Consider the following 22,580-nt stretch of genomic DNA (forward strand, 5'->3'; position numbering starts at 1 on the left):
ATTTCCGAGGTCCGAATTTTTTTATCAATTAATAAAATGCATTTTTTTTAATTTAAAGACTAATTAAAAAATGGAGACATTCACTTCCTTTAAAAAATCAGTATTCTCGTTTTAATACTTGTTTTAATGTTTCAACTAATATTATCAAGATGATAAAAGTTCCACAAATATGACCTTTTGGAAAATGAATTAGGGGTGATTCATCGGGCTAAAGTGAAAATAATCCCTGTTGTACTTACATGGGACGGAATTGTCTCAAGATTCTTCAAAAGTCATCTGCATTCTATCGCAATGGAAGACAGAGTGAAGGCATATATCCAAACACTCGTTTTAAGAAAAATATAGAGAGTATGCATGAGGAGACAAGACATGGAATATCGGTTCCCGATGAGGAGCAAGCATTGATTGGGTGTCACCGAAGGATTCTTCTGAATCAGGAATACGTGTGGACGAGGACCTCTATGTACCGACTATGATTATTGGGCATAAGAGACGAAGATTGTTCTAAAAAGAATATGTAATAATAGGGAAGAAAAATAATTCACTTCATTCTTTTGTTTAATAAAAATAATTATCAAGGTGATTGAAGACATTTAAATTTACTTCATCTTTCTATATGAAGTATTTCCTAATTATATAGACACTATTCATTACATTGTTCATTTTCTAAAACGACTTGTTCATTCTTTTGTCCTCCACAATCAATGTCCTCATCATAATTTTTATCCAACTTGTCCAGGATTTATTCACTCTCTGTATGCTCGTATAGAAGATACACTTGCTCTCGAATTGGATCATTTATTTGTAGTCGACACGAATCCCTGATAAGTTTCAGGCGAAGACTCATCATATATTTCTTCAATAAAATTGTGGGTCCATTTAGATTATTGAAAGCAGTTTATTATTGGTTTATTTTTTACATGCCTCAAATGATGATTTTCCGAGTTCAATTTTTTTAATAATTTCAAGAAATTTGAATTTATTGACTAGCGTCTTGAATGTCTTAATAGCTCCTTGGTCCATCGGCTGTAAAAACATGTAGCACTTGCCGGGAAAAACATTATTTCAATTTGCTGTAAATTTGTAAAAATCTTGTGAGATAGACATTGGTCAATTACGAGTAGTATTTTTGCATTTTTTTAGCCAAACTGATATCTTGGAATCCATCCATATTTTTCTGAATTAAGATAGCTTACAAAACTTCCGTATCTAAAATTTTTAATGAAGATAGATTTTTTGATTTTTCCAATTATGAATGATGCTAGTTTATTGGTAGCGGTTATATTCGAAAAAAGCATTATTGATAATCGATCCTTCAATAATTTATGCACGTTATCGTTCTCTGGCAATTCTCGCAGATCGAGCTTGTCTTTCGTCTTGGACTTTTTATCTCTATTACAAAAATATTAAAAATTTATGCCTGTATCTCTTTATGCCTGTACGAAGATTTTAATGAAAAATAAGGATCCCCAAAAGACTCTTCATCTCTTTCAGTCTTGTTGGGCATCGTCTGAGGACCTGTCAAGGCGTCTTATGAACCGGCAGTTTAAAATAATTTTTGTCCGTGTTTTCTTTTTTCAAAAAAAGTTGAGAAAAATAATATATATTTCTAAAAATGCGGCTTGGAAGAACATCAGTGTTAAAGTTTTCGCTCTCGTTTTTATTAACATGTTGAAAAGAATTCTTTACTTTTTTGCTTATAATATTTAAAGGGATCTTATCATAAAAATCGAAAACATTCACTTTGCTTATTTTAACCAGTATGCAAATTTTTTTTTAATTTTCTTGGTGTGAAGTGAAGGTTTTAAGGATCACGTCATCGAAGGTATTGTTAATATGTTAGATTTTTGGGTGGAATGTTTTTAAAGGACCTCACCTCATCACTTGTTCCTTGACTAATTATAAGGAAAAAGTATTTTCACAATTTATCAGTATCTTGCTAATTTGAAATTGGTGCAGACACACCATACCGTTTTATTATTATTTCACTAGAAAGCTTATTTTCTATTAAAAAATCAATGAAAGATGCAATAAAACAATCAATAACAAATGAAACAAATATTCTTAATCTAAGGATGATAGTATACTATGTATTGTGTTTGAAAGACGAGTATGGCATAAAAGAGTCCTGGTTTAAAGGAGAAAGAATTGACTGATCCAAATTCGAGCCCACTCCATTTGACATTTTAGGTTTCTAAAGTATAATTCATTTTGATTTACTGATGAGGCTAAACATAAATCAACATTAAGAAAATACAGGGAATCCATTTAAAAACTGTAATCGTAGTATTCGGTAATAAGCACCACTCCTTAGTCCTAGAAGGATAATTTTTATTTAAAAATCTACCATTTATTTTTTGGGACGTAACTGGAGAGGATGCTGTAGTTCAACGAGTCCTTAACCTTATTCCTCGATTCTGCACGAAAGCTACGAGACATAAATAGTCGATAAAGCTTATATTTTAATTAAAAAATATAAAAACAATTTAATATTACAAATAAACAATTCTGGATTAGACGTATAATTACAATTGATAAAATAAATTTAATTCAGAAAGCTCTTCAATATTTTAGAATTAATTTTTTAATTGTCGAAAAAAGTATTCTGATATTAAATTTATTTAGTTCATAATTTTTGTTTCAATTTCGACTTAAATAGCAGATTACTGGACATTTGTTCTTGTTGAGTCATACACGTGTTACCATTTTTGAACAGAATTTAGAGATTTTATAACATGCAGGCCGAAATTGAAGATAACTTATTTGAATTATCTCCATCTGATTTTTGCTTTCATATTTCTCGTAAATTTTTGCCGATTTACATTTCAGGAATTGATAATCATGAACACCAAGAAATGATTTCGTATTTCAAATCATCTTTATTTAATTCAAGCCACAATTCTGATATAAACCGGAATATTTTTGCATTTATTTGTTTCAAAAACTTGAATATTATGAATCAAATATGTACTGTTTTGGCAAATCATGTTGATAAATGGGACACATTCGACGTACCACTGAATGGCGACGAAGCCAATAAAATAATGATTTTAACAGTTAATATAATGACGGGAATTGTAATTAATTCAACCGATGAATTTGTCACAGATGTGTTGTATTCTATAGTAAGTAACTACTATAAGTATTTCAGTTTAATATTCAAGCTAAATTAGCTTCACATTGCTGTCTTGCCCCTAAATATGAAATGATTTTTCGGACTATGTTAAAATCCCAGTTTACTCAGATTTTCTCTCTGGTTTTATATTTAAAATTATTTTTTAGCACAACTCTCCAAAAATTCTCAGCATCAGTATTTTAAGGACATTGTGCAATATGTTCAAAGACGATCTAGGAATTCTTTACTTGATCAGTCATTTTTGCTCCGTCGCTTCTAATCATCTTCCCACTGAGTCCCAGGTGGGTCATTTATGATTAATTTTAGACTTTAATAGCCGAGTTATTGAGCCATAAAGTATTTACTATGCAAAAGCTGTTTTCAAAGCCTTCATATCGTATTTTGGTAGCAAACTGTGTCATTTTATTTATAGAATGGGCTGAAGCATGTAATATCAATTGTTGGCCGAGATCTCATCTCATCTGTTGTGTTCCCTGCAGTTTTAAGTATGCTAAAGAGATTATGTTAGTTTTTAGTGTCGTTGGCGGAGGAATGGTGTACGATAAGGAATTCCTCATTTCTCTATCCACTCAATTTATTGGTTGGACATTTTATTTAAACCTGTAGAAAACATGAAGAGTTATCCAACGAACAAGGAAATGTCAACTAGTGCCCTCGCTGTGCTGTACTCGGCTGGATTTGACGACGAAACAGCCATGTCTCTTTTGACGATGCTGACTAAAAGTCATTTCAAGTTGCTATAAACCAGGCCTGAAAAATTTGTCGGATGTCAGCAGCAAAGAAAATGTTTTGCTCGCAATATCTCTATTTTCTAAATTAAGGACCCCGACTATCAAATTATGTGCTCATGTGTTTGACACTCTTCTCCCTCTTCTCATGACTACAAGTAACTCATTACTTTTATATTGTCAGCTTCTCCACGTATTACTGCCGGTCTTATGGCAGTATTTACTAACTGGACTACAGTTCTTCCCCAAAATGTCAATACTTCTGGTCTAATTCCGACCTTAATCTTCATTATTTGTAGTCTATAAATAGACTGATTGTTTAGCCAACACCAAGTTATTCAACTCTCCTGGTTTTTCATCTGTTTTTGTGCGTCTGTCGTTGCATTTATTGCGCAATGATGGTAGGTTTTTTTGAATATTCTGGATAGGTCGCGACAGAGAATTGACTTCTCGATGTGTTGAGTCTGTCCAGAGTTATATGGAGAAATGCACAACTGAAAAATGTCCTCAACAAAAATTACTTTCCTTGGCTTATTTGATTACGTAATTAAATTGTAGTGACTGTATAGTACGATTGTGCCCAGTCCGGAACAAGTAAAGAGTTTAATTAAAAAATGTAATTTGTTTACTGACAGAGCTCTTGCGTGTTACAATTCTGAAGGTTTTTATTGCCTTGTTAAAGCCAGATTTGACCATTGCTTATAAAATGGGATTGCTGTGGGCGGAATTGGATAGTCTGGAGAGAAGGTTGCTTGTATTTATTACTGGCAGTTCTCGCTGTCGTTTTGTTGTTTTGGTAATTTGTCACCGCCTTGTTGAAGTCAGTAAACTTTGCGTTGAAATACCCGAATTGTGCATTTCAGAGCTGCTTAATCAGGCCTGTCTTTTTATTGACAACGTGAAAGGCATTTCGGCATTGCTTTTTGTATTTTGAATTATTTAGACTTTATTGTCGTCCCATTGCATGTTGAAACCATCGCGAATGAGGTTGATTTTTAAGATTATATTCTCCCAAATTAAGAAAGATGATATTCCTTCTTTTCTCAAGACTGTGATTCTTTCGCTGACTTGTCCACTAATCTGTTCTTTTATATTTTTATTGTTTTAGATAATCCGGGCTTTTTATTGTCGAATTTCGATTTTTCTGTATTTTCAGTCGACGAATATCTCACTTTAATATCAAATAATATCAATTCGGAGGCTGTGGTGAACCTTTGCGACTTATTGTCGAGAATAAAAAATGTACGAATCGCTCTTTCTTCTCTCCTATTGGACTGTTTGTATTTTGTTAATGAAGAAATTATTGCGTCTACTGTGAGTCTGTCTGATTGTCAAGTGATGGATTCGGCCAAAGTCGGAGATTTGCACGACGTGGGAATGCTTGAAATGTTTGCGTATTTTGGATATTTTAGGTTTAATGAAGTAAACAAGAAAATTTCTAAATCAAGAATTGACGAGGTTTGATGAATTTGTTACCCTTGTGCTTAGGATACGTTCAAATGCAGTTTCATGGGAATTTCCATCACGGAAACGCAATTGTTGAAAATTAAAGACAAATTGGCGGAAGAAGCAGAATTAGCCAACAAACTCCACTCAGTATTAAGCATTTATATTGGCTTAGATGGTTGATAGATCTTCGTGGTTTTTTAAAATAATGGAAAAGGTGAATTCTTCTTACACAACGCCACAAAACTTTGTTTTTTTACTCAGACATTGTGACCGTCTTCTCAAGGACAACTTAATTTACGATGTCGGGATTAGCTGACTCATTCTCTGGTCAAATATGCATTCCCTGCTTTGTCGGATGCAGAGAGTTCGATTTGTGAGAATTAGATTATAGGAATTCATATCTCTGGAGCAAAAATGGCCTTTTGTTGTCAAAGACTCCCTCCTATTCACCAAACTGTTTTTGAAAAGAACGTGACGGAATTACTACGAATAATTCGTTCAAAATCAACACTTTTCAATGAATTTGCCATTTTTCAGACGTGCTATTTGATTTTTCTGATCAAGTCTATAATTACCTGGAAGATATACGATCGTTTTGTTACCACTTCAGTCATTTCATGCAATCATTTCGTGGTTCTACTTTTTGACTATCTTGAATTCATCGAATCAGTTTGTCTTCAGGAAGTGGTATTTTTTCTATTTTACTTCTCTAGTCCAGTGTCCATCAGCTTGCTATTGTAGAAATAGTTGAATTAGCCGCCATGATTTTGAATGATTTTTGCGATATGAACGACGAAGCAGCACGATTGCTAAGATTTGCTGCGTTTTTTTGTGAATTGAAAGAGAATTGTATTTCAGAAATAGATGAAATTAACAAATTTTTACAAGCTGATAATCTATATTTTAAACGTCTAGGATTTGAGGTTTTTGGTTATCTAATTTGAAATAGACTTTTCTGAAAATGCCCCTGTCAGTTAATGTTTCAGTACAAAAAGATAGAAGAATGGGGATTGAAATTTTTTGCTCTGTTATTACATCCTTGCATTGCAAAACTAATGAAAATATTCGAAATTTGGCACAAGAGTTTGAAAAATCGATTATGTTGTTTATAGGATACTTGATTTGGTTAATTTTGACGTTGATTGGGATGTTTTTGATCGCTTGTTAGAACTGGCATTTTCAGAAAACCTACAAGTCCGAGAAACAGCTTCCCAGGCGTTGTGTTATGTGTTTCCAAAACTCCACGGTCGCCCTATAGATGTGATTTTGGAACAAATAAAACAAATTTACCATCAGAATTTGCCTGTTTTCATATTATCGATAAATTATTGTTAGTATAAAGACCAAAGGAAGGGTCACATCAATGTAGTAGTTGTGGACAAATGGTGGATAAGACATGGCTCGGGTCTGGCTATGTTACACCTCAGCAGTTTTTATGGTGATTCTTGCCTCATAATGATCGATTTGCTTAAATTTATTCTTACCTTTGCTGTTGACGACTGCTGTTCGGACGTGGAGAGTCTTTTTTTCAACATTGCAATTAATCTTACAGATAAACATGGGGGAGTTTGTCCCTTTATATTAATTTGGATAGAAGCATGTCGAAGTTTTGTTGCCATTTCTTAAAGGACTTCTTAACTCGGAAGCCACTGAGCAACTTTATACAAAAAAGCACGTTTTAATAACAATAATGGGATCCCTTGCACACCATTTGGATGCTAATGATCAAAGGATGTTGGAGATCCTGGAAAATCTTTTGGGAGTTTTATCAACGCCTTCTCAAATGGTTATTATGCTGATTTTGATACGAATTATAGGTGCAAGAAAACATTGCTCGATGTTTGCCAACATTTATTAAGGCGATTAAGGATTCCGAGATCGCCTACATCGATCGAATGAGAAAAGGATTGACCGAATCTACTAAATATGCCGAGAGACGTGGATTTGCGTTTGGATTAGCCGGACTCTGTAAAGGAATTGGATTGTCCTCCATAAAGAAATACGATATTATAGCATTTCTTACTCAAAATTTCAACAAAAAGGAAAATACCGGACGAGAAAGTCAATTTTTTGATAAACATGTTATAGACGCCGCCTTTCTTTTTGAGGCACTGTTTATATTGATGGGAAGGACATTCGAGCCGTATACTGTTTTATTTCTTCCCAACCTTTTAATTCTTATCGGTGATTCAGCAAATAATGTGAGAAAGGTGGTTTGTTTATTTGAAGGTGTTTAGGCCGCTTCGGATTGTTGTCGTGTTGTAATGGGAAATCTTAGTTCGCATGGAATGAAACAAATTCTGCCAAAACTATTGGAAGCATTATCAGACCGTTCGTGGAGAACAAGGAGTGGTGAGTGTGGTGTTTTGAGTGATAGGTTCTATTGAAATTATTTCTACGATTGCGGATTCTTCATCCCCAGTTATGTCTCAAGCCCTCCCTCAAGTTATGCCCAAAATTCTACAGACTCTGAATGACATAACTTGTACGGTTAGAGAAAGTGCAGTGAGGACCCTCAATAAAATTGGATCCGTTATCAAAAATCCAGAAATTGCGAGTTTTTTCTGATTGGTATATTTTCAGAGGTTGTGGATGTTCTTATATCTGCGCTTTCCAATAATGAACTCATTCACAAAGCGTTGAACACCTTGTCACAAGTCAAGTTTGTTCATGCAATCGACTCTCCCTCACTCTCAATCATTTTTCCTGTTATTCAATACGGCTTCCGTGATCCAGACCCAAAGAACAATTATTTGTCTGCCCTTATTTTCTCACGACTTGCTTCATTGGCCAACGTTAAAGTCAGTTTTTATTATCCGACATTCTTAGGATCTTTGTGCCTATAGTGAGGAGGTACTGCCTAATTTGAAGGCCTGTTTTCACAGTATTAACAGTGAAGTTCGAATAATGACTGCCAAGGCATTCGCAACTGTTGCGCTGACTACCTCGAATATCGATGACACTCTGGAATGGTTGTACAATCTCATGACGAGCAAGGATACTGTATTTGACCGACAAGGGGGTGCCAGAGGTTAGTAATGAGAGTAGAAATAGTGTAAGGATACTACGAAATGATTAAAGTGATGGGGGTAAATAAAGTGGTGAATGTGTTGGATGAACTAATGGAGGCTTTAGTTACAGGTGATGCTGACTTGTACAGGGTGGATGGCCTCCTGAGGGTTGCCATGTATATTGTTGTTGATTTCCCGAATGAACTGACTCCGCATATTCCACTGCTCGTGAGTTCTGTAGTTGAGGTTAATTTTTTTTCTATTTTCATTAGAAATTCAATCACGATAGTCTAAGAGAAACAGCTCTTCAGCTGTTAATGTGCATTTTTGGCCGACTGGGGGATTCTTCAGTTCATTTGGTTGTACCTCATATTCAAAAGTCAATGTTTCATGTTGATAAACTTGTACGTAAGTGGTCTGTCCATCTCATCGGACAACTGTTTTGTCAACTAATTGGTTTCCCTGCTTGTATATTGTGTTAGGAGTGACTGTCTCGACTGACGAAGAGAGCATGGAGATAGTTCGCACAAGTGATGCCAACATTGCCGTTTGTTAACCTTCTTTAACTTTTAGACTATTCGTACTATATTTGGTGATGATATGTTTGGTCGCGTTCTATCGATTCTATATATTAATCGATTTGATTCTTCCAATCACGTTTGCCAAGTCTCCGTTCGTGTATGGAAAATTATTGCAACAAACAGCATGAAGACTGTTGCGATCATTTTGGGAGTTTTTTGTCGATTGGTTCTAGACGTTGTTTCCAATGATCAGTTTGCTCATGTTCATAATGTTTATTTCACATTTTCACATCTTTGTTTAGGCGGCTTTGTCGGCTCTGGCTGATATTTGCAGAAAATTCGGCTCGAGAAGATATGAAGAGATTATTGATAAATTATTACCAGAGAGTCTTTGTGAGAACACTCGATTACATGCTGCATTCCATGTGGCAATGGGATATATTCTCTCTTCCTTAAATAGAGAACAGGCCGTGTTTATGGCGACTAAATACTCCGACTTTCTCATCTTTGGATTGAAGGATTCTGCGGAAGTAGTTCGACAAAGTGCTTTTGAGGCATTGCAAAAGTTTTACACTACTTCGGGCAACTTAGCTCTAGAAACTATTTTACCAAGACTTTCCCGATTTGCCGTTTTATTTGATTCAGATTAATTTTTAGTCAAAAGATAAACAAATCTGCAAAGTACTTGGACTAGTCTGCCAGTTCAAACAATCTGTCTTTTCCCAGTTCATAATTCCTCTTGTATGTAATATTTTATATTATTTAGTTTTGCGACCAAACTCTAGATTTGGAAGGATTAGTCTGCCTGTCTTTGAATACGGTGATTTATTTGGGATCGGAATGTCGACGAATAATGGAAAGGATTGTTTTTGGTTTGTTAGAACGTGATGACATCCTCTTGGTGTTATATATTTGTTTAGTTTTAGGAAATTACTCGATATGAACATTTTCTGATTAATATTGGCGACAAAGAGAGTTGTGGGAATGTGATAAACTTCATTGTCGACAAGTTGGTCAATCAGACCACTACTCGACGACTTATCGCAGCACAATTTTTGGGATTTGTGTGTCAGTGTGCTAATTTCGACTCTTCGCAATTTCCAGTATTTCAAGCATTATTTGAACTTCTTTGTGATTCCGACGTTCAATTGCAACATGTCGCGTGGAATTCAATGGATTTGTTTATTAAGACATGTTTCTCTCATTTATTCACAGAACATAGATCCCGATGTATTCAACCAGTCTTTCAAGAGTATTCGTGGTGTAGTGGACGGAATATTACTTAAGTGTCCTTAATCTGTCATTCACGGGTTTGGTCTCCCCGATAAGAGAATTCGATGTTTCGCTTCCATTTTCTGAAATGGGCTTTGTGCAGGAATAAAGAGGATTGCACTGCAGTTTTGCTTGCAATTTTGGTGAAATGTCCTCCTGGGGCACTTGATTCTTCCGCTATGTCTATAGTTGGGGCACTTATTCGAGCACTGATACACAATCAGTCTTTGCTTACTAAATTAAATTGTTTGTCTCTCATACGTGAGTTTATTTACCGGGCTGGCAAGTGCCTTTTGCCATTTGCTTCCCAATTCCGTGTTACGTTTTGTGCCACAATTCTCGATGTTAATTTGAAGGTGAGGGAACTGTCGGTTGAGTGCATTCGGGAAGCTGTGATTTTTGATGGAAATCCCGGTGTTTATGCGGAGAGATTGATGGGCGCTTATTTAGAGCAGACAAATAGTGGAATACGGTGTTTCCATTGGTTTATATTTTGTAGAGCTTCCATAATTGGGTGGACTGTGTTGTGTTTTTGAATTTTCGAGTAAACCATTCTCATTTGATTCTCTGTCGTTCATTAGGGAGCATCTTCTTTCGTATGAAAATGACCCTAATCCTGTCACTTTACAACTGGCCGCAAAGTGTATGGGGTTGTCATTTTTCTTGATTTCTGATGTGGAGTTTGAGAGTGCGACGGGTCTTTATTTTTTGAGTATTTAAGAAATATTTTAATTTCTAGATTCTGAGTTCGGTGAGTTTCGTTTACATGCGTTCCAATGGGCTTTGTATTCTAACATTGAAAGGATGAAACCGTTTATTCATCGAGTTGTTACTAAATTGAACAGTCTTTCTGTAATTTCTGAGGTTTTTATTGCTCTTATACTTTGTAGAAATGTGCTGTCATCGTCTTGGAAATAATTTGTATTATAGTCAGAAATTACACTGATTCCGAAATTCTCACGTTTGTTTTTTCGCTAGTTCGGAGAGTAATGGATTGTTAATGTTTATTTTAGAATCTTGAATCGACTTATTTGTTAATTAGAGAGAAGATGTTGGATGTGGTTCTTGATATGATTGAACGAATTCGTCTTTTAATCAACTGTGATGATATTCTGTCTCTTGCTGTTCGACTGGGGAATGATGAAAATGAGCGTGTTGCGTCTAAAGCAAGATTATTAGTGGCAACACTTTCTTCAGATAAAATAACATTTCAAAATGTTAATAATTCCATCTAGGATTTTCATTTTAATGAGTGCTATTTTGAATATAGTGTCTTTAAATTTATTATAATTATGCATTTAATTTTTTATTCCGTAAATGAAAATAGTGTTTTCCTCAACAAACGTTACAATTTAGACATTTATCTTTGAGTTTAATTGCTTAAATTACAACAAGGTGTTGTAGAGCTTGTCTTCAGTTTAAATATTTTTATGAATAAAGGAGTCTGCCCTTCGTTTTTTAAACTTTCCTTTCAATCGGCATTTTGAACTTAACCAATTTTGTTCTTTTCAAAGTTAGTTTGAATAGTTTGGGTTGGTAGTTTTTGTTGATAGGCAATGTTTGAACCTTTGAAATCTAGACCCCCGTAGATTAGTGTCGCCAGAGAAATAAGGAAAGATTAAACTGCTTCAAATTTGTTGAGTTCTTTCATATTAAATATTTGTATGAATAAAAACTTTTTTAAAAGTCAGAATTAATTGATAAAAAGTATTGATTCTTTTAATGAGTAAAGCTTTTTCATAACATTATGTAGTCTTTCATGAGTCAATACATTTTAGCAGTGCCAAAAAGTTTCTTACATAATATTTTATTATCCAGTTACATTATATCTGTCTAGATTCGCATTAAGTCAACTTTTTTGCTTAAAAAACTATAAATTGATATTTTAAAACAATTCTTAGCAAGATTCGAATTATTTTTTTTAATTAAAAATCATTTTTTTACTTTCAAAATGGGATTTTAACGCAAAATTTAAATTTTTCTGGGCACAATTAATTGGATTTTTTCGTATTTTAATAGAATGAATTAAAATTTAATACGTTGACACCCCCCACGTGCCTCATAAACTTTTAAGTTTTTTTTCATTGACATAACTAGCTTTTCTAGGTATTTTTTTGGTGGTGGCTCCCATATTGGAAAGAATTTTGTTTCCAAATCTTTTAAATTTTTGGATGGATTTACTCTTCATCGTATCCAAACATGCTCTATTGAATTTGTCTTTTATATATTCAGTTACTGTTCTTGAAAAATAGAAAGGGGTATTATCTTGCGAAAAAATTAAAAAGTTTAGCCCCATTTTCGACGTTTATTGTTTCAGATTATTTTTATGCACTTTCGCGATGTCATGGATCATGACAAAGCTTTTGCAGCGAAAGAAACAACAAGAGTTATTAGTTTGGTTCATTTCCCTCTATTCTTGGCGGTCTCCATGAAAGTAATCTAGATTCAAATTGTCCGTATCAGAAAGTCTCCATGTTCCGGAATTATAAAGGAGAATAGGTTTAACCAGAGAATTGTATAAGCGTATCCGTTTTTGTGTACTGAGTCTTTTAAAATTTAGCTAATTTTTCTTTTTTCTTTAAGCTGTGTAGTGCGCTGTTTTCATATTTTTAACCATTTTTTACAAAATAAAGTTAAAAAATTAACAAGTAGTTTAATTTATTTACTGTTTGATAAAAAAAATTTGTTTCGTTAAAAGAAACCTAACATATATTTCAAACCAATATTGAATTCTTGAATAATTCATTAGTCTAATGCTAAAAATTCTAGCATTTATTCTAATTTCTGCTTGTTGGAGTGAGAGCAGTATTTTAAACAGATAGAAATCAGTTTCACGAGATCTACAGAAGAATCCAATGAAATCCCACCTTTTTCACCAGGGACTTCACCTGACGCCATGGTCAAGTTAATTAAGCTTATAACACAATTTAGAGAAAATTTAAATTCTCAAGATATGGAACAATACCCATTTAAAGCTGATGTTAAAAATATGATGAACGTCATAATTCGGTCAATCTACAAAGTTCGAGATGTACCCTACTGATCATCAGGCTAATTCTAGATTTTTGTCCGAGAACTTATATCAAACGGTTCAGATGCTTGTGACAAAATCCGAATGTTAGCTTTAACGGACCCTTCTGTTTTGGACACCAATCCTGAACTTAAAATAAGAGTCAAAGTCAATGATTTTAGTAAATTACTTTTTAGGCAAATTTGGAAAATGGGACTCTGACATTTGAAGACACTGGAATTGGAATGACAAAAAATGAACTTATTAATAATCTTGGAACCATAGCCAATTCAGCAACAGCAAAATTCCTTGAAGAATTTTCGAAAAATGAGGCTGAGAATTTGGAAAATGATTTAATTGGAAAATTTGGAGTTGGATTTTATTCTTTGTTTCTTGGTATTTGGTTTAATGCAGTTCCTAGTGGCCGACCAAGTAACTGTCGTTTCAAAGTCGAATTTTGACGATCAATATATTTGGACTTCCGACTCAAAGAGTTTCAATATTGTCAAAGACCCGGATGGAAATACTTGGGAAGAGGAACTCGCATAATTTTTCGGCTGAGAGAAGATTCGACACATTTTATAAAAACCCAAAAATTAAAAGAACTGATAGAAACTTATAGTCAGTTTATTAATTATCCTATCTATTTGTGGCAAGATGTTATTTTTTATTTTTATATTCACAGGGTCAAGAAGAAGAGCAGTCAACAGGCGGAGAATGGAAGTACGTAAATCCTGTTAAACCGATTTGGATGCAAAAGTAAATATGTAAAATTGATGTGTAGTCCATTGGATGTAACTGAATTAGAATATGCAGAATTTTATAAATCAATCACGAAGGACACTGAAAATCCTCTCCATTACATTCACTTGAACGTAGAAGGCGAAGTTCCTTTTTCTGCCATAATTTTTGTTCCTTCAGAAGTTTTTAGTAACAGAGAACATACAATCGGGAAGAAATTAAGCCATTTTCGGGTTGTTCTAATCCCATGACACACTAAACTAATTTAGCTGTATACCAGACGCGTTTTTATAACTGACTCATTTGGAGACGAAGAATTCATGCCAAGATATTTAAATTTCCTTTTCATCATAGTCAATTCGGAAGATCTCCCGCTTAGTGTGTCTCGAGAACATTTACAGGAAAGCAAACTACTCAAGTTAATACGAAGAAAAATAATAAAAAAGACTCTCCACTCATTTGCAACCAATGAAGTTGTTATGGGAAAAATTTGGAACCTTTATTCAAATAAACTTAAACTTGGAATTGATGAAGACGAAATTAATAGAAATCGTCTAGCGGATATTTTGCGATTTCCTAGCTCCAAAAACCCCAACGAGATGACAACTTTGAAAAAATACATTTCTCGTATGGAACCTGATCAGAAGTCGTTATATTATTTTGGTGGAAGCAGTCGGATAGAGGTAACAAAGTCTCCGTTTGTGGAACTTCTCTTCAAAAGAAACATTGAAATTATATATTGTTTGAATCGTTAGACGAGCATCTATTGGGAAAATTAGAGAGTTATCGTGGGATCTCACTAGTCAATATCGCACTTGCAAACATGGATGACCTGTTTGACAAAAATGACCTGAAAGAACAAATGGAAACTTATAACAAATTTTACTCAAAGTTCATATCAAAATCAAAAACAATTCTCGAATCAGCACTGAATGATGTAGTTATTTCAAATCGCTTAATTTCTTCATCTTGTATTGTAAAGGGAGATTTTAATGGGGTATCTGGAAATTTGTTGAAATTTATTACTTCTCAGGCACACGAAAAAAACGATTTAGCCCAAGCCAAGTTTGATTTATAAAAATGAAATTTTCAGTTATTTTAAACAATTGAAAAAAATTATGGAAATAAATCCATTCCATCCAGTTGTCAAAAAACTCAAAGAACAGCTCGATGTTCTTTTTTTTATTTATTTTTAGTTTGAAGAAGAACCTTCCGAAGAATGGATTGAGAATTTAAAATTCTTTTACCAACTGTGTGAAATCCGGTCTCAATTTACTCCAAAAGACCTGTCCCAATTTGCAATAAGGGCAGAAAAATTTTTGAAGGCGGGATTTGGAATTTCAGAAAATAATGAAGTTTTAGAGACAGTAGATGACAACATTTTCAAAAAATACTCGACGAATAACGGCGATTCGTTAAGTGTAGAATTATAGGAGTTTGGAATAATGTTTTACTAATCTCTTAATGTGCCTAATGGTTAATCTTTTGGAATTTTGTTTAAAAATGAGCACACATTTATACCTCTCATCTTTAATCGCTTTCTGAACATAACTATACCATTTCTCATACTTAATGAGATTAACACTAAACTAAGTGGGATTAGCAGAAGACTAAGATGGTTTAGAAGAAAACTATGTGGGACTAACAGTAAACTAATTGGAATTAACAGTAGACTAATTAGGATTAGGATTAATAACGAACTGAATGAGATCAATAAAGGATTACTTTTATTATAAATATTATATTTTGACCCGGCAAATAAAAATGTTACGTAGATTATTGTAAAAGAAACATCAAATGCATAAAAACAAACTAAATTTAATTTCAGCTACAGAATCAGGTGAGGATTGGAAAAAACAGCAATAGAACTCAATATCTAAAGAACGAAAGCATATCGTTGGATAAGGGATGGAGACAAATCTGACAGGAGAGATGGAAATTATAGATAAAAATTTAACAAAGAACATGCAGATTTTTTATATCATGCTTTGAAAGCGTTAATACAATTACTCTTTATGGAATAAAACAAACATTTGAATTACATTTTTATCCGTGGGCTCTTGCAAAGCATTTGTGGGTCTGGTTCGAACTGGTTCTCGGACAGAATCCAATTCTCCTCCACAAAATTTATGACCTCAGTAGCCACCAAGTTAGTCATCAACTTGTACAGGTTGGGCATACAGGTTATCGGACGATTTATTCGTCAGAGCGAAAGGGTTATCTACCTTAGGAATCAAATAAGTTACCACAGTACATAACCACTCTGGAATCGAGCCAGGGTCAGGTGTAAACTGTTCGATTGTTTGCAATTTTTTATAAAGAAATTATACACCCTATCGACCCCAGGTGTCTTCCAGTCAGAGAGACGAGTTACTACCTCATCAATCTTCTTGTGGATGTCAGAGACACCACAAAACTTGGTCATCAAGGGAGCATCGGATCCACAAAACGAAAACGATATACCCTTGCGAGGACATGCATTCCACATACTCCCCCATATGTCAAGCATTTCGACCTTTTTCGGGGTACCCTTCTTCGTCTCTCCGTCCAGTCGTCGATAGAACAGCTTGCGATTAAACTCAAACAGGTTGTTCTCTTGAATGAGCTGACATCGAGACTCATGAAATAAGACCTTTTTTGATAAACGAGAATCAGCTCCTCACTTACTGCCTAGGCACGTCTGAAGTTGTCGAGTTCCCATTTGGCAGCTCGTTTCCGACGAAGTACAGTACGCACCAAAATGGGAGTCTCTCTCTTGATCCCATTGCTCACATTATAATTGTGCCCAGTCAGCTCTTCCAGCTCGGCCTTTCTTGCGGATTGTGTAAAAGCCTACGCACGATCGTGTAAAATATGGTACGATTGATGCAACTCATAACGTCACTCCTGAGTTGTTACCGAGGTATCTTTCAGGTCACTCTGCAATCCGCAAGGGGGACAACACGATTCGCAGGAATATGCCTACTAAATATCTCTTTAACCTGCAAGAGTAGCGATAACTCGCAACTTTGGTGCTCGTGTTGTTCAAAACACGGAAGAATCCTGACGGCGTAACCCCAGCACCAGTCCTCCCCCGCAAGCCAGGAGGAGGGGTTTTGGCTAGCTTCTTCAGTACATTCAACGATAGGTTTGAGCTAAAGCGTCGATTGAAGCACTAATGCAGGTTAGGCGACCCATTCCTGGGCATCCTGAAAGCTCTTCCTAACAGATGGGAAAGAGCGGATTTAACCCAGTCCTCCCGTGCACTCAGTTCCTTCTTTTTATTATTATTATTATTTAAGCCAAACAAAATCACCGTCTTAACCATTAACTAACACGTTCAGGTGATTCCGACACTTCTCAACAGTCGAGCCATCTTTTCACGATGTTCCGACCGTGACCCAACACACTTTCTGTATGTACGGTGAATGGTTTGTGGTCCATTTCCACGATCCCCCCCATTTGCCTCTACGAGAGACTCCAGTGTTCTATGGACAATTTCCCTATCGGTATGGTCCTTCAGTAGGTTGATAGATCGTTCTTGAATTTTTTCGATTTTTAGCCGGTTCGTTGCCGTCAGGTTACAGCCCCAAGCAGCACATGCATAGCCTATTGTTGGCTCGATATACTGCTTGTAAAGGGTCTCTACCCCTGGCGGATAAGTTCTCCCACAGTTCCAAAGGAAGGCTTTTACAAAATTGTAATGGGAAGAACGATATTCTTTGAGGTTTATAAATATTATATTGTTCAGAATCGAAATTAAGATAACTGACAAATTTTTTTAATAAATTCAGAAAAAAAGTTCAAGGATTAAAATTATCATTAATTAGTGTTTCTTTTCCTTAAAAATGCTGTCCCCTTGTCCGGTCACGTCCAGACATCTCTTTTTTCTTATTTTAGTAAGAAAGCTGACTTCCCTGGAAAGCCAACTCACACTTCCATCAACTGTTCATCTTTTTCGCAATTCATCTTGATTTTCTGATAAGAGTTAAAAGAGTACGGTCTGTCAGGCCGGATGTATGAGTAACCTGAAAAATTGAGCATAGGGGTTTTGGATGACAGCTTTGTTTCTTGCACCCACGCAATGTCCAGATCGCACTTCTTCATTAAACAGAGTTCAGCAGTGTTGTGGGCAATCCCATTTGGTATGCGTAGTGGTTCTTCCTCGCGGGTACCAGATTTTGGTCGATGTCTTAGGAAAGAAGAACGGCGTATAAAAGAAAGATGCTTGGAGGCAACTTTGAAGCAATCAACATCACGGAAAATATCCGAGAATACGACGAAAAACTATCATTTGCCACCATTAGAAAATGACGGATTGACAAAATTTGCCGTACGACACTGTTTGTTCCCAGGCGATCACCCAGCGAAGTACTAGAACATGCTGTAATCGCTTAACTGCCGTGTTCGATTGGGAACGGGTATTTACGACTAAGTATGATCGTACGTTACTAATAAAATTAATTATAGAGTATACGTGTGTTTTGACCTCTTCTATTTCCCCCCCTCCCGATTACTGTGGAGCCTGGTTTGCTGCAAGTTAGTGTAGCATTTTCGCCGATAAGAGTCGACGCAAGTGGCATCTCAAACTAGAAGCTTGTCCTTTTTGCCGGTAATAGTCGTCCGAAGACTTCCGATTTGGAAGACTTTATTCAATTAAGTTTTTTTAAAGCTACTATTGAATAACTCTCTGATTTCACAAAAATAAAATAATTACCTTCTCAATCAGAAAATTTCCTTAATATCATACACATGTATATAATTTTTTTTTTTTTTTTTTTTTATTAAATTTATACAAACAAGACAAAAATTACAGATAGCTAAGTTAGTTAAAGGCCTCACGAGACACCCGACCAGCCGCGCGAATGGCGAAGACGTTCCCTCGGATCACAGCAATCGACAGACGTTCCAGGAGCCAAGAAAACTCTCTTGGATCGTGACTAGTCCTTGAAATCCGTCGACCGAGCGAGCGAAGGAAGCGGAGTGTCTTGGGACCGAAGATCCCGGAGGACTCCAAGGCAATTGGAGTAAAGAGCAGCGAGTTGGACAGGTGGCCGTACTTGAGAATCTTTCGCTCCTCGGCCTGCCTGGAAGCGTGCCCAGGATTGGCGGCGGACAGCGCGAGATTTCCCAGCGAGAACGTGTCCGAGCAGGTAGAATCCCAAATAAGGGATTTCCCCTGCTCGTAGGGGAAGGTGGACATGCCGTCAGGGCGTTTGCCATCCCCTCTAACCAATCCAACAGGTTCAAGGATAGACGGGATGCCTGCTGAGGCGAGGCTCTCTGTACGACTGAGTTGAGTTCACTGTGACGGGGGGCACGACCGGCACTCCGCCGGCAAGCGAGGGATGCAAACCGTACTCGTCAACAGTTCCCCCACAACGGCATTTGTGCGACTGGCAGATTTTCAGCCCGACACGGAGGGAGATTGCGATTCTTAGGCATTCCTTGTCCAACAGGTTCCCGATGGAAGGGAGAGGGAGAGCCTTTAACCAGACACCGCTGCTTTCACAGCGACCTGCACGGAGGCAAGCGACACGGTGTTGATTGGAGACAGGAAGCAGGCCTTCGAAGATTGCCTGACAAGAGATTTCGTCCCATTGGCGCTGTACAGATTGAGAGTTGTATATAATTAAAACAAAACCTTCGATTTTAAAAAAACAAATTAATAAAAATTTTCATTTGTCAAAAAATCATTTCCATACTTTATTACATTTATAACTTTTTTGGGCCTCGTCGTTTCTTCTTCGTCAATCCTGAAAATTTGTCAAGAAAGACTAACAGAATTTCAAAGTGACCCATACTAGTTGGGACCAAGCCTTTCCGACTTCGAAGACTGTCAAGTTATAGTTCAAGAAATATAAACTTTATAGATTCCTTATTGGTAACAATAATATCCAAAACATCTGAAATTAAAGAGTATTTCATTATTCTGTCATTCTCTGTAGTTGTAGAAAGCGAAGGAGAAGCGTTAACCTTTTTAAATAAACTTAAAAAAGCAACTTCGATTAGCCAGGGCTTAAGCAAACTGTCGATGATGATATCAAATCTAAATATCTCAATACTCAAATTAACCCATAAACTTCAAATGAGTGCCGATCATTGATAATTGATGTCTAACATACTTTTATCTTACAAAAAACCTGAACTGACTTCAGAGTTTGCGCAATGACCCAACAAATGTTTCCAAATAATTCATCGGAAATCTTTTATAGGATAAATTTTGAATACTTTTTGCCCTCGAGTTCCTTCAATGTACTTGAGGAAGTTCTCTAGAGACAGTTTTCCTCCATGAATTGGATTATACATTACGCCGTGTTTTTGAATTGCTACGTTCGTGAGATGGATAAAATGGTTGGAAATTTCAGAAATATCTGTGTTGTATTTTAGTGTACAAAAACGGCAAAACCCGAGCTTATATCTAACCAATTAAAATACCACTAAACATGTAAGCTTTGAGAGGACGGAAGCAAGTCACAAGAACGTAAATTCTGAGATCAAATTTTTTACCTCCGATGAGAAGAGGATGTTCGATATAACGAGAAATGACAAAATTTTCCTTATTCCTAAGAAATAGATTATTATAGCTGACTGGAAGTCTCTTGTTGACCATTTTTTGACTTGTGACAACTTATTTATTAGAAAAATTCCTTTTCCCTGAGCTTTAGAGATAGCTTGAAATTGAAAATGAAACCTTTTGCGGCTGGCTTGATGATCCACGTGGTGTTTGGATTGCGTTTGAACTCATCAACAAACAAGTTGTATTCCGACGGAATCACAAATGTTTGTGGAAAGAAATCTTACTTTTATAAAAACACAAAAAACCGAGGTAAATATATTTTCCGACACTGTCTTTCTCTGCAAGAATATGTCCTTCTTTCTCCAAATCCTTTTTATACCTTTTTATGTTTTTTGCCAGCAAATCTTTCCTCGTTAGTTCGAAATGGTTAGGAAAATGATTTACGATTCTTCAAATAAGCGGAAAGCACTGACTGGTTGTCATTCAGACGGTATCCGCTATCAGGTGAAAAAAGGTTCCTAATGCTGTATATACTTCCCCTAAAAATTAGTTTAATCGGTTACCAGAATATATTCCAGTCATCTTCTGGGCTAGTAGGAATCCAATTTCGGTCAGTAAAGTTGCATGTAACGACTGATTTGTCAAAATCCGAATAATATTTGATTGTCATAAGAAAATGATATAGTCATGGAAACATTATTTTAAGTTATTTAATTTAATTTAGTTAATTAATAATATTAATTATGGATTCGTGTTATGTGTCCGCACATGATCTTAAAAAATTCTCTAAAACATTATTAAAATGCAAATACGAAAGTAAATTTAAATATATTTTAATTAAAAATCAGATATAGATAAAATAAAGTCGTTTATTCAAATGGCCCTTCCAAAAGAGCGAATACCAACTATTGTTGCCAAAAGAATGATTAAATTTGTTATAAAAAATATATATATCAAAATTAAAGACTGCTTAATAACTATTGCCAAATTTTTGGTGATTTCCTTCGAATTTATTGAAGAAAGTCACGAATTGAGACAGTTTTATGGACATTTAGTGTCAATAATAAACACTCGAGGTTTATCTGAGCCTATATCAATACTTCTTTGTCTTCTCACAAAGAAATCCGATGTAAACCCTCATGTAATAAAACACATCGAAGAACTTTCAGAATCTAATGTTAAAAACTATTTATTTAAATTTAGTCCGATGTTTTTATCCTTTTGAACAAATACAGAAATTTACAACAAAATCTTCCCACTGTAGTCATTATATTGTCAATTTTTAGTTTAAAAATATTAGTTTTGATTTACATAATTGGTCAAAGCGACTTATACGACATTATGAAGTCGTTGAGATCCCAGAAGTCGGTCCTTACTATGTTTTTAATATTTCAGTTGAGTCCCAACCTTCATTTGAATGGCTACATACTAATGACCTCACACAAAATATGCTTGATGACTTCCTAGTAAAATCTATCGATCGAAACTACTACAAAATGTTTGACAACTATGTCGATTTTCATCTTTCTAGTTTTTGTTTTTTAACAAATAGAATTGTTAACCCAATCAAATTCAACCTCCTCTCTTCTCAGCTGTATGTGTCATTTCGCAGAATATTTTAACGTTTGTTCAAAAAATAATTTTTTAGGAGATTCCTGAATCGTGTTCCCGATTTGTCCTCCGCGTAGTGAAACGGTGGGATTTTCATTTTCTTCGAACCGAAATACTCCATCTCATTCCTTATTTGCCTCCTATGGGTTGATCTCTCATTTTTTTCAATTTCAGACCTCCAAAGTGACATATTTCTTTGTTTTCGAAGAATCTTGTTGTTCATTACATCAGAAGAAGCGAATATTTATTTCACTGTTTTTTACAGACTATTTAACAATTGGCTACAATATGGGGACCCTTTGTTGTAATTTGCGTTAATTTTAGTATTTTAGTTCGCAGAATGTGGTACAGAGGGATGTTGACGAATTTATAGTCGAACTCGTCGTTTTTATGTCCCGTCTAGGCGTCTCGTATTTAAAAATTCTCACTTTACGTTGTGATGTTGCCACATCCATGCTCAGATCAACTGTGCTGATATTTCTTCATACTGTTTTTGGTTATTTGCTCATTTGAAAAGGTCTCCACTCTCACTTTGATTCGTGATGCCGATGTTTTTTATTTATTGTTTGTGTACTTGGTGTTTTGTGATGATCTGACGCTGG

The 22,580-nt window shown here is 35.4% G+C and overlaps 1 pseudogene; it reads right to left on the reverse strand.

The window, feature by feature from the left end:
* Window positions 1–18,177: 18,177 nt before the first annotated feature.
* LOC115230548 lies at window positions 18,178–18,296 on the reverse strand (annotated as a pseudogene).
* Between the last annotated feature and the right edge of the window lie 4,284 nt (window positions 18,297–22,580).

Source organism: Octopus sinensis, unplaced genomic scaffold (assembly GCF_006345805.1).
Source record: "Octopus sinensis unplaced genomic scaffold, ASM634580v1 Contig15734, whole genome shotgun sequence".
Classification (NCBI taxonomy): Eukaryota; Metazoa; Mollusca; class Cephalopoda; order Octopoda; family Octopodidae; genus Octopus; species Octopus sinensis.